This window comes from Patiria miniata, unplaced genomic scaffold (assembly GCF_015706575.1).
Source record: "Patiria miniata isolate m_02_andy unplaced genomic scaffold, ASM1570657v1 HiC_scaffold_7, whole genome shotgun sequence".
In the NCBI taxonomy this organism is placed as follows: Eukaryota; Metazoa; Echinodermata; class Asteroidea; order Valvatida; family Asterinidae; genus Patiria; species Patiria miniata.
The window spans coordinates 44,191,391-44,213,792 of NW_024037074.1; positions in this window are offsets into that span (position 1 = coordinate 44,191,391).

Sequence of the window (22,402 nt, forward strand, 5' to 3'; positions counted from 1 at the left end):
GCAGCCAAGTTACTCGGACTAGGCTAGGCAAGAGCCTAGGCCTAACATCGTCGTTAGCCTGGGCTTACAAACAATCGTCAGACCCCCTAGCTAGCTACGCGGTCCTTTTTCTACGCATCTACCTTCAATTTGTGTGTGACAACGTGCGTGCATTTGAAAGCGTTACCTGTGCCGATTCTTGATGTACCCTAACGTGGCGCGGCCGGCCCCCAACATAGCGCACTTTGATTTTTCGCCTGTAGCGCCTAGGGCCTATCTAGAGCAAAACTTTTTACTGAAATTTCAAAGAAAGTAAAATTTCATCAAGTTCGAAACACTCCTGTTCAAATCGCGAGTTTATTTACCCGTAACAAATTAAGAAAAAACAATTTATTTTGGCGTGATTTTCCAATTTCATTTTCAAGTGAAAAGTGAACCCTTTGAAAATGCCTTGTGACAAACATCTGGCTGGGTATGTCAGAATTTATCAAATTTACAGAAATTCTTAAATGTTAATTTGGAATTTTTTGAGATTTATTCAAGTGCGCCATGTTAGGGAACACTCTGCCAATTTGTGCCCATTTTTCGGACACCACCTATTTGAATTTCTGATTAAATTTTATGAAACTGAAATTGTTCACAGAGGTTAAATCGCAAGCATTAATAATAATAAGAGGTTTGGCAACTCTACACGAGGAAAGTCGGGTAGGCTTCAGAGTGCGCCCCGTTAGGGAACACGACTATATAGGCCACATGGTAAACTCCCCATGACGTACGTAGACCCTAGACTGTCTGACCGTAGACGTAGGCAAGGTATAGGGCCTAGGGCAGCCTATAGGCTAGCACTTTTGTAGCAGCTACAAAAAGTACAACTTACAAGTACAACTTAAGCATGGCTAGCCTATATGTATGCTGAGTAGGCTATTGACATTCAAGCCGAAAAATATTTCCATTAAAACATTTTACCCTCTCTTTGTGTTCACAACTGAACTAGCCAAATGCTAGCATGACTCAGGGCCTACAGTACATTGCCCTGGGCATGCTAGGTCTATTCAAATTAATTAATCGCCATGAATGATGTAGGCCTATTACGTTAGGCCTAAGCTATGCCTATAGTCATGATAGTCATGCTAGCCTAGTACTAGTGGTGGATAGGCTACCCTATTCTATGGCCACACATTTGAGTAGACTCTGTGCTAGAGCCGGCATAGGCCTAGGCCTTCTGCTTTCACAGTCACAGTAAGATAAGGCCTACAGGCTACAGAATTTTTTTGATTTTACATGGATCCGGATATCCATGGGCCTCAAACTCTGCTTGCAGGTTCATACATACACTTGCGTGCTCCGATCGTAGGCCTTTTTAGGACTTTTTTGCGATTCGTTCCGTTTTTTTTTTGGGTAAATGTGCGCAGGCGTGGAACCAGGGGGGGAGGTATAAAAAAACAAGGCCGGCCTTGTCAAAAAAAAATATCATAGAAGTTCCTTAAAAATAATCCAATAATGCAAAATAGTCTTCTTGCGGTTTTTCTACCGACCCCATTCTTCACGTAGGCATGCGCAATATAGTACCTGCAGTGAATCAGTATTTCATGGTTCGAAATTTACACTATACCAGCCCAGCTGCGTTTTGCGCGACATCGCCCCGTACGCGCGACGCGCACGCCAATGTCCTTATAAGGTAACGAGTTGTGGAGGGGCATTCCATATTATATTCAGAGGGGTGTTTTGTAAAACATGAAGTAAAACCGTTGAACAAAATGGTTGGCAACGTCTACTTTTTGACTTGTTTTTATTTTTTGGACCAAAAAGATTTGGGGGTTTTCGACCGAAAAAGTATTTATGAATGGGAATAAATATGTGTTCGGTCAGTGTTTAAGACCGGTGGGAGTCTCGATGGTAATAATTACCCTCGGCTTTGCCTCGGGTAATTATCACCCATCCAGACTCACACCGGTCTTTAACAGATTGTTATAATACCTCCCGAACACACATTTATTCCCTTATTAATGTTGTCTCTGTGTTATATTATGCTAGATTTGTTTCAATGCTGTACCATATCATACTTGTTCTCTGCCTCTCTCCTTTGCAGTTGGCAACACAAACGTCGGGCAGGTTTGATGTGCTGATGTGCTGCGCGCATAGTCTTGAGAGTGTAATATGTAAGAGGTCATTGTTCACGTATAATCTATTGCATACATTTTTTTGTATAACCTATATTTAACAAGCTATAGTTTGATTGTCACTGTGCCAGTAAACTATTTAATTATCAATTACATAAGTTTAGAGGCGTCTTGTCTCTTGAAAAAGTCGAGACATTACCGATGTCGGCAGGCTTTTATCTAAGCCTGTTGACGGGACAGACGTAACCCCAAATTGCGGTTTGGGAACTAACGCAGTGCCTTAATCACATGTTTGTAGATAACTTTAATTGAAGTTTGTGATTACTTTTTTTTTCCCCTATTTTTTCCCCCATTGCTGTAGTTAGCTCTTTTTTTTAAGTACATGTAGGTACTGCAATCTGAAATGAACAAGCTGTGTTGGAATTCAGGCTTGTGAAATTTACTCTTTTAAGCTGATTTCTTCTTTTAGTGGTTTTGATTTTCCTCTTTTTCTTCACTTTCTGTGTACAAAAGCATCTATAGGAAATATCTTTTCCTCATTTTTCCCCATTGGTAGTTATATCACATACCTGTATAGGTTAAGCTATAATTACTACATGTAGCCGGACCTAAATTCTTAGCTGTAGATTTTTATACTTGTATTATCTTCACACAGGCATGTGAAATTTCCTCTTTTAAGCCGATTCTTTTTTTTTTTTTGTGTAATTTTCCTCATTTTTTCCTCATTAATTTTCTGTGTACAAAATTATACGAAATATCATCTTTTCCTCTTTTTTCTTGCCTATTTCCTCTTTTCCTTTCTTTCTTTTATTGGTACGTTACTTAAAACTTCAGGGATGGAGGCACCTCAATTTAACTGTTCCATGTGCTGCTATGTCAGTATGTCTTATGGTCAGTTCATCAGGCATGTTGTTAGATGTCACCGCCATGATCCCAATTTCATTGTTTTTTGTAGTGTGAGTAATTGTTTTTATTCCACGAAAAGCTGGGGTGCATTTAAAGCTCACATGTGTCGAAAACATAAGCACATTGATCCTAATGTGTTGGACAACACTGCTGAAGACAGTAATTCCAGTGGTGACGAAAATGAGGATGGTGTACCTTTTGTAAATGAGGCTTTACAGATGACTGCAGACGAAGCTACAAGACACCAAAACACTATGTTTTCTCTGGCCTTAGAGAGTGGACACAATTTAACACATTCTTCTGTGAATGAGGTAATTAAATCAGTTTCTGTACTGATTGATCAGCATGTGGCATCGTTCAAGTCGAGGGCTAAAGATGAACTGAGAGATCGGGGTGTTCCTCTTGACTTCATGGATACAATTCCAGTGGATAATTTCTTGGCTGACATTGATACCCGAAAAAAAAGGGATGCCATATATAAGCAAGATTACTTCTATATCCCTCCAAAAAGTGTCACAATAGGACAGAAGTATGTTACCAGTAAGGGTAGTTTAGTGAGAAAAGATGTCGTTGGTTATGTCGTGCCCTTTGCTCAAAGTTTAACTAACCTACTGCGCATGGCAGACATTCACAAGCACATTGATAATCCACACACCAGCCCTCCAGATTATATGTTTGACATTTGTGATGGGCTGTGCATGAGGTCCGATCTATTTTTTCACAGAAATCCCAAGGCTCTTCAGGTCGTTTTCCACACAGACGACATAGAAATCGTAAATCCGATTGGATCTCACACCAAGAAACATAAATTGAGCATGTTTTATTATACCTTGGCAAACATACCACCAGAGTGTCGTTCACAACTTCATGCCATACAGCTCTTAGGTGTAGCAAGGAGTAAGGATGTCAAAAAATGCGGACTTAGCGTTTTCCTGAGTGACTTCATCAAAGATGCAACAAGTCTTTCTACAGGAGGTCTTGAGTTGACTGTCAATGGTGCACCTATCAACGTTAAAGGAAAGGTGGTCTTGGCTGCATGTGACACTCCAGCAGCACAGATGCTTGGGGGTTTTAAGGAGGGTGTTGGGTTTGCAAGTAGGGCTTGCAGGAATTGTGAAACTGAAAAATTGGAGATGAAGCAGAAGTTCTTGGAAAAGGAATTTGTCCTTAGGGATGAAGCAGAACACAGGAGAAGATGTAATTTGCTTGACGGCAATCTGTCGAAAGCTGCAAGGCGATATTGGAGCAAGCAATGGGGCATCAATGGTAAAAGTTGTCTCCAAGATCTCCCAGATTTCAGGCTGTGTTCAGGTATTGTGCATGACCCGATGCATATCTTTCTGGAAGGTATAATCCCCCATGAGCTGAAGTACATGCTACATAACTTCATCTCAGTTTCAAGGTACTTCACACTGAAGTGGCTGAACTCTAGAATTGCTTCCTTTCCCTATTCTTATCTAGAAGCAGGGGCTAAGCCTGAAGTTCTTGACATGAACCACATAAAAGGAGAGGGAAAACTTAAACAAACGTCAGCGGCGACCATGACTCTCATTTGTGTTTTGCCATATATCATCTCGCCGAAGGTACCCAGGACAGAAGCCAAATGGGTCAATTTCCTAAGACTGGTACAGATGACACTTCTCTCTACAAGTCCGTATTGTAGCCACAGTACTGCAGCATTACTTGCTCAGATCACATATGATCATCATGCAGCCTTTGCTACTCTCTATCCTAAGGGGAAAATTACCCCCAAGATGCACTACTGTGTGCACCTTCCAAGACAGATGCTTCAGTATGGACCTTTGAGACATCAATGGTGTATGCGTTTTGAAGCAAAACACGGCTTCTTCAAAACCAAGAAATGGAGGTGCTACAAAAACCTCCCACTGAGCATCAGTCTGAAACATCAGAAGTACATGTGTTTCAAGCAACTTGATTCCATGGGCCAAGGAAATGGCAGTTTTCTGTACAGAGGTGACATTGTCAATGAAGGAGAGTCCATCACTTTGAGAAATGAATATACTCTACAACTTGTCGATGGAATAGCTGCCACTCTTGGTATTGAGCTGCATGAAGGCCTTCAGGTTTACAGGACTACAGGTGTTGCCATCCTAGGACATGAATACCGACAAGGCTGTTGTCTAGTCCTTTCCTATGAAGATGACTTGCCAAAATTTGCAGTGTTGGAAAGTGTCTTAGTCATCAATGATGAAAAGATCTTCATAGTTGAGTCCATGGAAACTGAGACTTTTGATGCTCACATCATGGCATATGTGTTGAGGTCTACTGGTGAACAAGTTGGGGTCACATACTCACAGTTATTTTCTAAGTGGCCACTGAGTGTACATGCTTATGATGGGGAAAAGTGTGTAATTAATAAGTATTCACACATGTGTGAACTGCTTTAAGATGCATGCATAATTGTCATGGCCAGTAATTATAGGGGCAATTCCACCATCACTCACGATATGCCCCACGATATGCCCATTACATCATTCACATTACTTCCTCTTCATGATGTTTCTAGCACAGCATAAAATCTTTATTTCCTGAACTGCAACATAATGAAACATCTATTGTACCTTTCTCTCTATCTGCCTTAAAAGCTTTAAACTCACATGACAAAACACTCACATTTTTCATGCAAAACAATGTGCCAAAATGTATACTGACATTCCATGATTTTGGCCACAAAAACACAAGTTTTTGAACTAAAGTTGCACACAAGTAAAAATAGCATATAGTGCAGTAATTGTAAGTTATATGTGTAGTACTGTAGGCATGCAGTCATGGTGACATTTGAAGCACTTTATTCCAAGCAAAAGTGGACAAGGCTGACAAACTGTATACAATCAATTTCAAACCAAGTATCGTGTGTTGTGAAAGTCAGATATTTTATTTGAGTGGCACCACTCAAATAAAATATCTGACTTTCACAACACAAGATACTTGGTTTGAAATTGATTGTACAGTCGAGTCTCGTTAATACAAACTCGTTCGGACCTAGCCAAATTGTTTGTTATATATCAGAATTTTGTATTAAGAGGAACATCAGTCCCATTCATTGTGCACATACAATGCACAGTCGGGACCAAGGCTTTGTGTTTGTTATAACCAGAATTTTGTATTAACAGAGTTTGTATTAACGAGACTCGACTGTATACAGTTTGTCAGCCTTGTCCACTTTTGCTTGGAATAAAGTGCTTCAAATGTCACCATGACTGCGAAGATACGGTACTTAATACTTACAATTACTGTACTATGCTATTGTGATACAGTGGTAGTAAGTGCTGTTTCTTCTGTGACAGTGGCTTTCTGAACTGGAATTTTCCTTATAAAATTGGGTTGTGGCAGCTAGGGATGCGGTAAATTTACCTCAGTATTCAGGGTCAAATCAGAGATGATCAAAAAGCTGTAGTGTTGTTTGTTTTATAACACTATCAAAATAATAATGAGTGATACATGTATTTTGGCACGTGTCCCTTCAGCATACTTACCATTTTGCACAGCTGTCAAATGCATACAAGTCGACATCTTGATCTAGCCTAGTGTGTTGAGTATCAATTACAAACAATATGGGGATAATTTCAATCAAAATTAATGAGTTTATGTTTGGGGTAAGGGGCACTAAAACATGGAAAGAAACATTCAGCCCATTCATTCCCTTTTGAAAACATGTGTTTTGTTGGTAGTCACTCACGTTACAAAAAGTAATTTGTGCACAATTTGCCTCAAACTGTAGTCTCCTCAACCTGTAGTCTGCAAAACACAAGTTACATATGTTTAACCTTTCATTCAACCCAGATAGCTAGATATATAAAAAAAAAAACCTCAGTAGTTGGGGTCAAATCAGAGAGGGAGGTACATGTACATGTACTGTTACTCACACTATGCACTCCCGTTACTTCCTCTTCATACATTTTTTAACATGTCATAAAGTCTGAGTTTGTTAAATTGCAGCGTATAATGAAACTCTTTTCTTATAATAGTGATTTTAGCCCCCCGAAAAACAAATCTTTGACCACAGTTTCACACTTACTTACATTTCATCTCATTGCACACAACTCAAATGAAAGATTTTCATTTGACATGTGATGCTTGTACTTGTAGTTTGGAAGATGTCATACAGTTTCCACTTTTCAGCCTTGTCCACGTTTGTGTGGAATAGCTTCATGTATTTGGAATAATATTTTAAAAAGTAAAAAGAAAATATCTGAGAGCGAATTAATTCTTTGAGTCATATGTCCACGTCGGGGTGGAATCACCCATGTGTTTCCTTATGACTTTTGTCAAAAGATAGTGTTTCTGTATCTTTGCTTAGTCAGGTTAGTACCGCTACATGTACCTCAAATAATTACAAAGTCTTTCATAACAGATGTTTGCCACGATATTTCATTATCTCTGTAGAAATCAGTCACTTTTCTATGACCTCTTTGTCAAGTCCTTTTCTTCTTAATTGTGTTGTTGCTTAATTGTGTTGTTGAAAAAACCCACATCTATTGCAACTTTTGCAATTAGATTACATGGAGCTTTGGCAATGCTTGTAATTTTTGCTTTCCTGGTTGTTCTGAGAGTGATGACGCCTGTTGCTGATTTGCAGTGGTTAAAGTGCCCGTAAAATTCACCTTTAATTGTTTCTTCCTGTTGGTATTTTTTTTTTTTTTTAGATCTTTTGTTCTGCCTGTAAATCCTATTTTTCCCCGCAGTTGAATGCATTGATATTTTATCAAATTAGATTGCAGTACCTGCTTTTGCTTTCGTTCAGCTTCTTTCTGTATGTGATAATGTCCAGTTTACCTTTTTCTGCTTAAACCATGATAAGGCCCCCCAAAAAAGTCTCCCGTTTCTGGTATGGAGCTTGCCCCAAAAGTGGTGCGGCGACACAGCTTTTTTTTTTTACTTTTTTTTTCTTCAAATGTCGGCTGCCTGCAAATGGTTCCAGACTAAATTTAGTGCAAAATATATGGGAGTCCAGAGAGGCCGCATAAAGCTTGAACTCGATCGTAACCCCATCTAAAAACACGTTTAAATTGTGCAGCAGCAGGATTCCAGTCAAACCAGTGAGTTTGGCGGTTTTGAGACATCATCAAACAAAGCCGACGTGCAAACCGGAGACTTTTTTATTTGGCCTAAACATATATTCTAAAATATCCAAATGAAAATTTGTTTTTAAAGCAAAAATGTAATGCGATCAAGCTGAAGGAGTTGTTTGTTGGCCCTTATCAAATTGTTGAGGTTTTTTCCCTTCATTTTAGAAGAGAGCTATTTTTCAGATTGTATTTGATGAAAACCCCACGTGAACACAACCTTCAGTTCAGAAGTTCTGGGACTTAGAACACAGGCAGATCAGAAACTGAGAAGAAAACAGAGAAATCTAACAGAGAAATCAACGATTCAAAATTGAAGTGTTTATTAAGCAACAAAAAAACATGCTTTATTTCAGGTTATTGGATATTAACTCTTTGGCAAAAATGTCACATTTTAACTACCTATCCTGAGTTTTTCTCAGAAACAAAATATTTGACATGAAAGAGGACATATCGTCGCAGAGCTGACATAGCGACGAATAAGCGAAAACCTTGTATCAAGTAATTCACGTTTGAAGTTGGACTGTATACAGCGCACGCGCGATCCAACAAACTGACGAATAACTTTCGTTGGTACTTTGAAAGCACACCTTACATTAGCAGGTTAACCAGCGAAATTCCGTATTTGTCACTCAAATTATGGATTTGTTATTTTGACTGATTCGCCACAGGCAGGGCTCCGAATCTCAAAATCCAGACAAGAATTAGGAATTTGGGCATAAATACTTGAAAGAGCAACCTTTAAAAACTACAAAATCTCAAATCGGCAAAATGTTCGATACGCCGGTTTGGCAGCTCTGCGACGACATAGCCTTCCAACTTTACCAAAATGTCAATTTTGAAATTTCCACCCCTACTGACCTATTTGGGCTGTATTTTAAAATCACAATTGCCAACAAACGACTCATTTAGCTTGATCGCATCACATAATATGGTCTTGAATTGAAATGTCACGTTTTGACAAATTTCATTGGTACTATGATATTTCACGGCCTAACTTTAAAAGAAAAGTGTTTGCTATTATAATTAGGCTTGGTAGGAGGGTACGTGGTTTGCTCATCTCTTAAAAAAAAAAAAAAAAATAGGAAACAAATGCACTGAGGATGGGTGGTGCAGATCCTCAAGCTCTTTCAGGGTTAACAAGTGTTTTAAAAAAAGGTAAAATACAAATATATTGTCCACTTGAAACTGCAATGATTTCTGTTTTTCAATAATTTGCACATATCCATAATTGCAGAACTTTGCCAGTTATTCACAGATATGCCTGTCTTTAAGGTATGGAGTAGTGATACATGTAGGTCACTACGAAAGAGTATTGCAGCCAACAGTCTCCAGGAGTTAATTGAAAAAGGTATGTGAATATTATTACTTATCTTACGAGTCCGAGTGGAACACTGAATAATGTAGTGCGTCTGTGTTCGGCCGAGTGGTATGTGGGACACGGATGCACTACATTTTCTGTGTTCCACAAGCAAACTTGAGGCGCAGTAAATTGTGAACTAGCATGTTTTATACGAACCTTTAAGCAGTTTAGCGCATGCAGTTGGAATGTCACTCGCATCTTGGAATAGCGCAATACGCAGGGTGCGATATATATGGACCGTACATGCAGCACTGTATAATATCGCACTAGGGTTGCCATGCATGGATCGACCAATCAGAATCGAGGATTCAAGTTTGCTTGATGATAAATACTGTTGCATATAAGTTTGATTATTAGTCAGTAGCACCCACATGTGTTACTTGACAGTTTACTCCTTCACTTCATTAGAGTAAATCAAATGTAAAGTAAACAAATATATATAAATCGTTAATACCTGCCGTTAAAGTATATTTTGGTGATTCTACTTACATGTCCTTGCTTAAACAAACTTTTTCTAATGCATATCAGAGATTGGATGATTATGATGACATAATAAAGATCCAAAATGGCTACCATTATACCCTAAAGTTGCGCGCATACCTTTCCTCAGATATCATCAAGTACATGTAGTCTAGCCATGAAGCGTCAGTATTGATGAGCTTCAAATTCACATTGTTACTTACTGGCACAGTTACCCTAACAAAAAAGGAAAATAATGTGAAAAATGGAGGAAAGACAATGATATTTAGCCAAAAAAAAAATAAAGGTGCCTGTTAATTGGGCTAAAACTCGGGCAAAGGGTTGCCTCATGTGGGAGACTTGAACACGTTCAAGGAAAGCCCCCAAATAAAAGATTATTGCTGTTTACAATAGTTTTGTCGACGTCAAAATGTAATACCAATAATTGTGAGAATTTCCTTGAACTTAATTGTTCAAGTCTCCCATGATTTCCGGACACGTCGTGTTTTCCCGTTTTTGTTTGCTGGGCTCAATATCACAATGTTATCATTGTTCATGTGATTTTCCATAAGGTTTTAATAGAGTAACTGTGCCAGTAAGCAACTTGGTGAATTTGAAGCTCATCAATTAATACGAGGTTTGGCAAGACTACTTAATTATATCTGGAGACAAGGTAAATGCACACAACTTTATAGTATAATAGTAGCCATTTTGGACTATAAGAGATTCATATTTTTGTCTATAAATGAAGTAAACAGTCGTCACACTGGGCATTTACCTAAGCCAAGGTTCCGCCGCCCCCCCCCCCCCCATGACGGGAAAATTGAGAATGATCGCCCTCACGTTAAAAATACTTAAACTTCCCCACCCTTTTCCGAAAATGTCCCCCACTGTTAATTTTGCAACATTTTATTTTAAATTTCCCCCACCTTGACTAAAAAGCCTGGTGAGATGGCTGTGTCAAGTTACTTTAGTTGTATTTTATAGTGCATACATGTATACATGTCTTAATGCTGTAAAATTAATCTCTTTTATTTCCGTAGGCAAAACTAAATTTGGTTTTGAAGAGGATCTCCAAGTAAGCGTGGTTACTGAAGCAGATGGAACTGATGTTGACGAAGATGAAGTGTTGCTGGAGCTGGGCGCAGGGACAGTTTTGATTCTTCTGAAGAAAGGCGAACTATGGCAACCTTCAACACAGGATACTCCAGTTGCAGATACTATTCCATCATCAGGAACTGCAGCTACTGGATCTGGAGACACTACCCCTGCTTGCATGGCCTCATCACCAGCACGAGCTGTGACGATTGCTGAAGGCTCATCAAATGCTGGTGAGGCTAGTCCCACATCATGTCGACTTACATCATCGAGCCCACTTCCCACATTCAGTCCTCGTATAGAACACCACCTCAAATCGGCAACAGAGTCAAGGATTTGGAGGGAACTAATTTCGGAATCAGCGAACTTCTACGTTTGCAAATATCCGGAACTAGGCAGCCCAGGAGAGTACCAGATGATTGGAAGAAAGATGTTCTCAGCCTTTCCAAGCATTGCACGTGAAGGAGACAAGGAGTGGGTAAGGAGTAATAATTGGTGATTGTTGTGAAGATGCATGTCTCTATACAAACTTCAAAATGTGTATGTTACCATGCATGGACTTATGGTTGCCATATTCATCCCATGTGTAAAAAAAGTGCATACACCTGTCAAAACATTTACGCTAAGGAAATCTGTATGCCAGAAAGAAACTGCATATACATGTACATGTAGGGGATTGCCTATTTCGTGTGCGTATTTGCAGTTGCTATGGCTCTGATAACCCTGAAATTTCATGAGGTCCACACATCACGCATCTTAATTAAGCTGCAACATTCTTTCCCTATGGGAAGGGGGAGGGGTAACTTTGTGCATTGTGAAATTATTGTCTCAAAAATCTCTCACCTCTGTAGGACAATAAGTTATTTTTTTTAACATCTTGGAATTTGGTATTTCAGCACCTTTGGATTTGTGTTTCGATCTGCATCATTTGTGTTTCGATCCGCATCAAAATTCCCTGGTTATAAATACATGTTCTACTTGTGCTGAAATATATAAGGTGTGGAATAATCTTGCAACCATCTACATTGTTTTTTCCTTGGAGTGCACTTGAAATTTCCCATCCTTTGAGTATGGGCCCCTTGCGCAAACAAAAGAGGGCATAGAGTACGGTGGACAGGACACACAGCGCTTGCGTACTATACTGTATTGGTTCGCTCGCAAAGTACGCACGACTTCCAGAATGTGCCAAAGCTATTAGCCCAGCATCTTTAACGTCAGGCGGCGTCAGTGCGCGAAAACATGCAAATTTATCTTGCGATGGGCTTCCAGACTAATCCCTGCCCCCAATAACTTTGAATAATTCAAAATAGGCAGTAGATGGACTTGGAACCAGTCTAGGTCTGCCCCAACTCTCTTTTTCTTGCCGTTGAATGAGTACTTGTGCAGGGAGCCCATAAGGCAAGCCATTACTATTTTGGCAAACAATTTGTTTGAATTCTGTTTACAAAAATATGTCTCCATTATTCTATTTACCTTGTATTTTTATGTATGTCTTTAATTTGTATTTTCTTTTTAAGTCGTTCTTCACCAAGTGTCTGAGTCAGCGAATCAGACACATAAGATGGGCTGAAAAGAAGAAGACACAACCCCCAAAAGGCAGAGTGATAATCCACGCTTCAGTTCTGCCAAAGCGCCCCGTGTGGGACATGTCCATCTGCTGCAGAAAGACGTTTCATCATTGACTGCTGATGACTATGAGAATCATCTTGCTGAAGTAAGACGAGAATGGAGTAAAGGCAACACCAAGAACAAGAACCACTTGATGCTCCTCCTTAGTGAAACCTTCGCCTGCAACCAGCAATGGATCAAAAGTTTACCAGATTCCAAAATGGAGCCAATCCTGCAGAAAATACCATGCTACCAAGATGGCAGTCTGGTAAGTGTGTTTAATTTAAGCTGTATTTTAAGTATCCAAAAAAAGCTGATCCAGTGCATAAAGCCCAGCGCGCACCTCTCTGAAGTTTACTTGTTGACTGGATCACAAAATCGCCAGTATGTTTATTTTTCACCTTTGCGGTTAGACCGCATCTGTAAATATTACATCTGGTGAAATTGGAGTGCTGCCCGCACACCTTTCCGATTACATCGAATCAGGTGAAATCAGATGAGAAAAAAAATGATTTTCCGTTCAACGGGTGTACACATCAATCCAAATTTTCAGCGCAATTAATGGTACATGATGATCAGGTGAGCTATTAACACTGTCAGTTTGGTTAAATCTAAAAAGGGGGTATACCCCAGCAGTTATGGATAACTGAAGACCATTGATTTAAAAACAAAAGCTCCAAACCTTTTTTTGCCAAGTTGTCTGAATCCGTGATGGCATGAACTGTCCAAACAATGTACTCTCACTGTACTATCTGGACCCGCCATAGACATTATTATTTGGACAAGTCAATACCTTTTAATCAGCACAACTTGGCAAAAATATGGGTTCACTAGCTGGCCCTCTATTTTGAAATCAGTCGTCCGGATCCAAGACAGCAGAGTATAAAAAGTAAGGTGTCATTATAAAGCGGACTAAATCTTTTTCATAGGCTTATTGACCTATCGTGGTAGAATCACGTTAGAATCGCGTCAACGCAGCTTGTGAAGTATTGTCCAATTATAAGGATATACAAACTGATGCGGAACACGCAACAACTGAGACAAACAAAACTTAGGGTACGAAATTTTCCATAGGGTTGTCTAAAGGGGCGCGCAAACGGCGATAGGTCAATTCAAAGAAGTGAGATAAAAGAGCTCCCAATCACAGTGATCTGAATGACAAAGTACATTTTCAACCACCAATAAATAAACCACTCTTATAGACGGCCTTCTTCATAGAAAAATCACAACTGTGTACATGTATTTAACGCTGTCATATATGTGCGCACAGTGTGCAAAATGATCTAGAAACATGCGCATGTTGATTGAAATTTCCACCACTGCGGGTCACGCAAATTTGACTCCCAAAAAGCCAATGCAGGTGACAATCTGTAGACAGTACATGTTATTTGAGAATTATTAGTGGTATATATAGTTGGACATGTACTTTGACAGTTATCTGGAAAACAAATTGAATACAGGTTTTCTTTTGGTTCATTAACAGGTCATTCATGATTTCCTGAAAATCATTGGAGAAAGCAGCTTGGACTCCATTCTAAACAAGATGGAGATTTTCCTGACCGTGGTGGAAAGTCTCATCGGCACATCAACAAAGGTATTTTGAAAGATTTGTATACGGTCTCGTATATCATTCTAATTAAGAATGAAATACGAATGGCGTATGTTATCATGAACCTCCCCTGATATATTCTTCATTTCGATCAATGTGACATCCCTGTCTGCCTGTGTGCTTTCGTCCAGCAAAAAAAAAATATGATAATGATGTAAATAAGAGAGGATGTGAACCCCGTGCCTTGCGTACACTGGGTTTCGAATGCCCAGCATACACGCATGACTGCACAGCGGCCTCTGTTCGCTGGGGCAAACGTGGCACATTCCTCCAACCCCCCCCCCCCCCCCCCCCCCACCTACAAGCACGACTCATATATTTAACAGTGGGGGATTAGCGGAAAGTGGGTTTACGGCTACTGCACAGCGGCCTCTGTTCGCTGGGGCGAACGCGGCACATTCCTCCAAACCCCCCCCCCCCCCCCCCCCCCCCACCTACAAGCACGACTCATATATTTAACAGTGGGGGATTAGCGGAAAGTGGGTTTACGGCTACTGCACAGCGGCCTCTGTTCGCTGGGGCGAACGCGGCACATTCCTCCAAACCCCCCCCCACCTACAAGCACGACTCATATATTTAACAGTGGGGGATTAGCGGAAAGTGGGTTTACGGCTATACAAGCTCCCCGGCGTTAATGGGTTAACAGCTAGGCAACCAAATGATACATTTTTTGAAGCACTGAGTATATAGAAAGAAAATTGCTTTTATTTGGTTCTGAAATGCCCATAGGAACCTGAGAGGATTATCCCTGTTATCCGCCATGTTGAGAAGGCAACAGCTTTTGACAAAGGGAAGGGTGTGAAAAGCAAGTCTGTCATCACCATTAAAGAGGTTAGTGAATGATAATTTTATGCTTTTAATCTAACTTGTCTGGCGAAAAGAAACTATATTAGTTATCCCGCGAGCGCAAGTGGAACACTGAATAATGTAGTGCGTCTGTGTTCGGCCGAGTGGTATGTGGGACACGGATGCACTACATTTCTGTGTTCCACAAGCTTGAGTGCTATAACTAACACGCTTTACACAACCATTTAGCGGTTTAGCGCACGCATTCAGCTGAAATGTTGCTTGCATCTTGGAATAGCGATATGGACTATGCGATATAGTATAATATACAAATTTGCTCAAAGATAATGTTATTTATCCCACTTGCGCTCGTGTGCCACAGGGCCATGGCTTAGTGGTATATGTGAGACGCAAGAGGCACTTAATTTTTTGTGTTCAAGAACAAAATTTGAGAATTTGGCCCACTAGAAGATGTGTTATATTTTTACTTAATTACAAAGAGTAAGGAAATTGCATTTGACTTAAGTTACTGACATGCACACTTAAGGCAGAAAAAAAGCAGCTGTTCCCTTATATGTGCTGATGAAAAATCGCAAGCAAACGTTTACCCAGAATGTACGAGGACTACATCCATACTTCCGTGCCTAGTTGCAGATACGTCTTGACACAACCTTTAAACCTTGGTTTGCTTTCAGGATATCTCAGATGATGAAGTTGAAGAAGTCTTGAAGACAGGAGACCGGGACCCACCCCATTTGCTGGTTCTAAAAAAGGTGGTACAATTGCTGGCACATTTGTCGTTGGTGATACTGTAAGCATTATGTGCCACTCAACCAGTGACAAGTCTATAACATCAGCGATGCTCACATTGATTGCTGTATACTATGTGTTCGATCTAGATTATCCAAAGATCTATTCCCAGCTTCTGGGCACACTTCAGTCACATGTAGTAGGTGGCATTCCATTTGATGGAAAAAAAAGTGCCAAATTCAGGTCCTTCAGTAATGTACTGGATAAAAAACGTTCATAACTTCAAGACTTAAAAGAACTATGTGATGGAACTAAATGACCGAAAACCAAAGAAACTATAAAACCAAAACCCAATGTTTAAACCTAGAACTATAACCAGAGAACAAGGACAGACCAAAAACCAACACAGTGTGTAAATTATAATGAATCTGTAAGCTCACTCTAACTTCAATCTGCAAAAACAAGAAAACACATGGAAACTAAGATGAGAAACATAATCTAATGAATATTCAGTAGGCAATAAACAGTTCTGGCACACAAAGGAAGTGGAAGACACTAATCCCCTACTTTCAGGATTAACCTGTCATAAAACGAATCAAGTGGAACAAATTGTACTTGATTAAACGGAATTTCCATTAAAATACCCAAACTCCCTTATTAAGTAGGATAAATCAACTATCAGCAATAGAAGTAATTAGAGCAGTAATACCTTGAGAAAAATAATCAAGGTAAAAAGAAACAAAATGGAATCTGAATAGTTGTATAAAACTAGAAACTGGAAATCATTCAAAGATAACTCTGACCAGAATCAACTTGTACTCAGACTGTAAACTAAACAAACTTTCAAGGAACTCTAACTGATTTAACTACTGTAAATAATTGGAAATAAGTAAAAGAAGACAATAATACAAAGAAAACTCACCACTGACCAGACAAGCAGACAACCCAAGCAATGAGGATCACACTCCAGTTATAGGAGGAACATTAGTGTTATCTATGTACATGTATGTTCACTGCTGGTCTACTTAAACTAAAGTGTGGCTTGACCATGTGGCAACTTATATAGGGGGGACTGGAGGACTTAAATAAACAAACAGGGGGACACACTACCAAGGCATACAGGGGAACACTAAACAAAGGCTATGCATTTTGAAAGGGGGAACTACTCCTATGTATAAATGACACAAAATTTTAAACAACTTTTTGGCTCCGCCACACATGCAGTGCATGTTCAAGTGTTATATGTTACATTTCATAAAGTGTTAAATTTGTTACATTTTCGATTTCAAATATTCTCATTTCAATGTAATTTTAAAGCTTTTTAAATAACCACAAAGGGAAACTCGTGATTCGGTGAATTGTAAATATTTCAGATGTTGAACAAAAATGAACCAGAATAATGTCATTGCTTAAGTATCAGTGGATTATCTACATAGACATTTTAGATGTATTTACTGTTTCTTTTACCAGGGTTAACTCACTGATTTAAATCACAATTTAAATCAAATGAATTTGTTTTCAAATTCCTGATTTAAATCCTTTTTTGTAAAAATCTTATTTTTGGCAAAATTTACTGATTGAGGGTCATTTTAATCAATTAAATCAAATGTTTCCAACCAATTACAAAGCTTGTGTAAGATGTTAACACATTCAAATATCCCTTCTTCATCAGCAGCGTCTCGATATACATGTTGGATTCGCATAATTACCCACAATTATTCTTTCTTTTTTTAAGTCTGATACGATTTCTGTTCTCCACCTTGTACGAAGGACCATCAATGAAACATGATAAGTTACACAAGGATCAGTGCTGGTTTTAAAATTAAAGGCATTTTTATGAAACTGAGGTTTTTCCATTGTGCGCATTGATCATATGAAAATATTAATCGTATGATAAAGAAAATTATATATGTACATGTAGCCTCACTCTCAAACCTACCGTCACAGCTGGCACTTTCAGAATCATGAATTATGTCATGTTTCATAAATGGTTTTTGCTGATATCCATTTCAAGATTAATTGTAATGATTATTATAAATCTCAGGTTTTTAACAGCTGAAGCAATTTCTTGCACATCTGTGTTCACCCCCTGAATTGAATCAACAAAATTTGCTCTAACTTGACATCTATAGAAAACCAAATATAACAAAAAAGTAACCTTCTTTGATATGTGAAAAGAAATTATACTCAATGGCTACATGCCCATTCTGCTCGTGTGGATTTGAAAAGACGAAAGTAAAAAAAAATATGTTCTGGTGATTTAAGGAAGTGTTTAGTACTTAAACATCAAGTTAATTATAAATGCGTCTCAAGCATTTATAAAGTGTTACAGGCTGTAAACACGTCATTGGTTTAGTACTTAAACATCAAGTTAATTATAAACGCGTCCAAGCATTTATAAAGTGTTACAGGCTGTAAACACGTCAATGTGTTTAGTACTTAAACGCGTCCAAGCATTTATAAAGTGTTACATGCTGTAAACACGTCAATGTGTTTATGCTATAAACACATTGACGTGTTTAAAAGTACATTGTGTTTAGAAAGTAAACAGTAAATAAAACATGTTCATATGTTTATGTGTTTAAAGAAATAAACGTTTAGTGTTCAAATATAAACATGAGTGTTCAGTGTTTATTCATAAACGCGTCAAAGTGTTTACAAAGTTTAACAGTTGTGTGTTTTATATTAGTGTTCAGATGTTAAACATATATGTGTTCAGTGTTTATTTATAAACGCGTCAAAACGTTTATAAAGTGTTACAGATATGCGTTTTATATATGTGTTTTAGAAGTTAAACACACGGTTTTACAGTGTAGTAAACGCTTTGGTTTTATCCCCTGTGGTGCGTTTTGGCCCATCGCAATGTTGTCATCTACAATGCGTCGTGCCTGGCGTCTTGCTATCATAAAGATGTGCGCATACAATATCACAACCATAACGATACCAGATAATAGAAATGCAACGATAATGAGCGTCAGTACCAATGGTCCTTCACGATGACACTGTAGTATGGTTGACAGTTTACGTTCATATAACGCGTTACCAAGAAAAGCGATCATTGAAACTACACACCAACTGCAAATGATGATTGTCTTTGTTCTGCATAGAGTCATCAGTCGCGGATACTGAAGGCAGAAAGCGATAGCAAGATATCGATCAATGGTCAGAAGCACCAATGACATAAAACACTGACAGAAAAACAGATATCGTAGCGACAAGTGGACACTGCATAGGAAACTACCAAACGGCCAATATCCTAAAGCTGTGTAGATGATGCCTGGAAGAAATCCAAGGCTCCCATACAGAAGTCGGAGACGTTTAAAGACATCATAAAGAGCTTGGTAGTTTCTTGGATGTTCGAACGTCGGATGACAACCAAGCATACCGGGTTGAGCGTCAAGATCAGGGTAGTGTTCACAATGTCAGTGATGAAAGTGAAAAGCTGCAGTCCCGACCAGGACTGGTCTGGTTGGTTGGTAGTTGGTACCATCGCTGTCGACGTAAGCATTTCTTCGGCCATGTTGGACATCACTCAGGATGAAACAAATCAATTCGTCAACCACGTAGAGATCATATATCTGCAATGCAACAGTGATGACCCTCTAGATCTGGCCCGCACTGGCAATTCGTATGCGTCGTTTACACGCAATGCGATCCAACGACACAACGGCAGGGAACTTCTCATTAATATAATTGGTCCATCCATCTTCAGACTGAATAACGAAAATAATAAGGCCAAAATAAAAAAAACATGTTTCTCGTCCGGGTTTTTTAAAAAAGGAGGAAGCGGGGCTTTTATTTTTCATTTTTTTCAAGATGGCCGCCATTTAAACATTTCCTGCAACCGTTGGTGTTTCCACTGTTCAAAGTCACTTTTAAAATGAAAGATAAGTTGGACAAGAGAACTGAACATATTTACAGTGTCATTTAGACTTGTATTGCATATTGGTCTACAATTTATTTTCCGATGAATTTGTGGACTTTTTCGGTGTTTTTTTACTGCATTTTTCAAAAATAAAAATAATAAAAAATCCAGGCGGCCTCCAAAAAGAAAGCGGGCGGGCACGAGAAACATGGTTTTTTTTACTTCGCCTAATGGATTGATTGATACCTTTAACGAGATAGCAGGTAATTCACGTAGGATAATAAAAATGGAGGGAGAAGCGACTTTATTTGCAGCTGATGAAAAGCATGGAGTAATTATTGTTGGCATCTATAGATTGAAGGCGGACAAAGTACCTGACAAATTAGGTAACCAATTATAAAAGCACTTAAAATATCTAAGACTGAGGTCTTAGCATAACACTAAGTGCCGGATAATTAAGGCATTCGTCTCTTTTAATCGAAATCCTTAAGAACAGACTGAAAAGAACCTTTGCATTAAACAAACCATAGCAGTCTAGCATCCAGGAATGACAACATCCATACGTGCCTCTTATAATGTTTGACTTTAACTGCGCATCAATTGTCGCATGAGTACACGTTATTAAATCATTTTCAATTCTTACATTATATTTACCACACTAAGACCTGAAAACATAGGACTGCTTGCAGTTGTATGCATCGGTACTTAGGTAAGTTGTTAATATTCATGCACCGCTCACTGTTGGTGAATCAACAAATAGTGCATATTAGATCGCATGATGATTTGCTTTTGAACGAAGGAGCGCTGTTTAATACGACGACATTTTTGATATAAGTAAGTTTACACGTTGCTACAATTTGAAAATAACACTGCTATAATATTCGAGCGTTTGTAGGCTATACCTAAAAAAAACCACCACGACAACGCCCTTTTTTTGCTCATTGTGCTTTATTCACGAGTTGGCCATATTAAATTGAAAGCGAGGTAAAATCCTCATTTTTGGAACTTGCGAAGAGAAATGAAAGCAACGATATAAAGTTGATTACAAATGAAGACAAGTCTGCTATGATGAATGATTTATAATTTTGTTATCAAACATGTTTAAGCCTCATTTAAAAAAAAAAAAAAAAGTGAGGCTTGGAACGCATAAATAGTCTGGTACCATCTTACTTCTTTACAATTTAATAAAAAAAAAACATTCAGGGAACACGATCAAAATTGCTTCTTCGTGAATAAGATGTCAGTTCACAATAAGTCCGTGTCTGAATTATTTTGCTCCGGCTTCACACACGAGTCTGTGGGAAATGGCTGCAGCCGATACAATAGACGCGCGTGTAATTTCGAGTCGTATAGGCCTATTCGTATTTATCACAATATTGCACTAGATTAAGAAACTCACTTTTATTGAACGCGGTCAAAAAGAACTTTTCAATTCATATGTTCAACCTTATTTTGTACTTTATTGAGGCGTCAATATTTCCTGTCAACAGTCAGTCTGTGAAAGACTGCATGACCAAGTTGGGGGAAAAACGGGGGAAAACGGCGTTTAGTATATTTGTTTAGGTATCCCGCCCCCCCCAAAGGAAAAGTATTTTTGTTAGAGTTAACTTGCCTTTTGATATTAGTGAGAGTGATATTTAAGTACCATCAGGCCATTTTTCAATTCTCTGTTCAATTGACTGAATATTGGGAAGATAGTGCTAGCTCACGAAACTCAAAAGTGATCAACTTTTTGTGCATAAAATAAAAAAAATCTGAAATAATCATAAACAAAATTAAACTTAATTTAAAATTAGTTGATTAATTCTGATAAACCATTATTATCTCTACTTAAATACCCAACTAGAAGTTTGTCAGAAATTACTTTCTAATTTTGGGGGGACATTTTTCAAAGGGTTCACTGTGCACTTCGAAATAAAATCGGAAAATCACGCCGAAATATAAATCTTTACACGGGTAAATAAATTCTTGATTTATGATCAGGAGTGTTAAGAGCTTGATGAAATTTCACTTTCTGTGAAATTTTGCTCTAGCTAGACGCTACAGGTGAAAAACTTTAGGGGCCGCGCCACGTTAGGGTACATCAACAATACGGGGGATGAACAGAAAGTCCTATAAGTTAAACTCGTTTATGCCCAAAAAAGGGTTCCTTTTACACTTTCAATTCACACGATTATTTCGGCTTCAGTCAGTGCAAAGCCTTCATTGCATATTTCGTATCTCAAGTTGCCACTGAATCCACCTTTGGTCGGTTTTAACATTTCGCATAATACATGTATTTACGAGATATGTTTACATTGGTCCCAACAGAATACAAAGCCAGCATACGAAGTTTTTAATAAAAAAATATTATCGCTGTTCGCAGACACTTGAACGAATTCGTAGTCACAGTCACAGGTTTTGGCATGGTATATTTTATGAACTTTGTGCCCGCTGTCACTATTGTTAGAACAGCATCACCCCAGATAACATTATGACCTGCCGCACAGTGTGAGGTATTTCTCCAGTTGGCCTTACTATTACATCCTAATAGGTTACACTTTACGAATCTCATGCGAAAAGTGGAAAAGCATTGGTTGTGAACTGTACTGGTGAGACTACGAAAAGAGGAAATCAGACGACATTCCTACAAAAAGACCAGCACAGTGTCCTAAAGATATCAACCTATACACCTCCCCGTCTATGCTCAAGTAAGCTGGATTAACTTTACCATTAAATTGTTTTTTTAGAATTTTACCTTAAACTATTTGCTTTATTACATCATTAATTTTC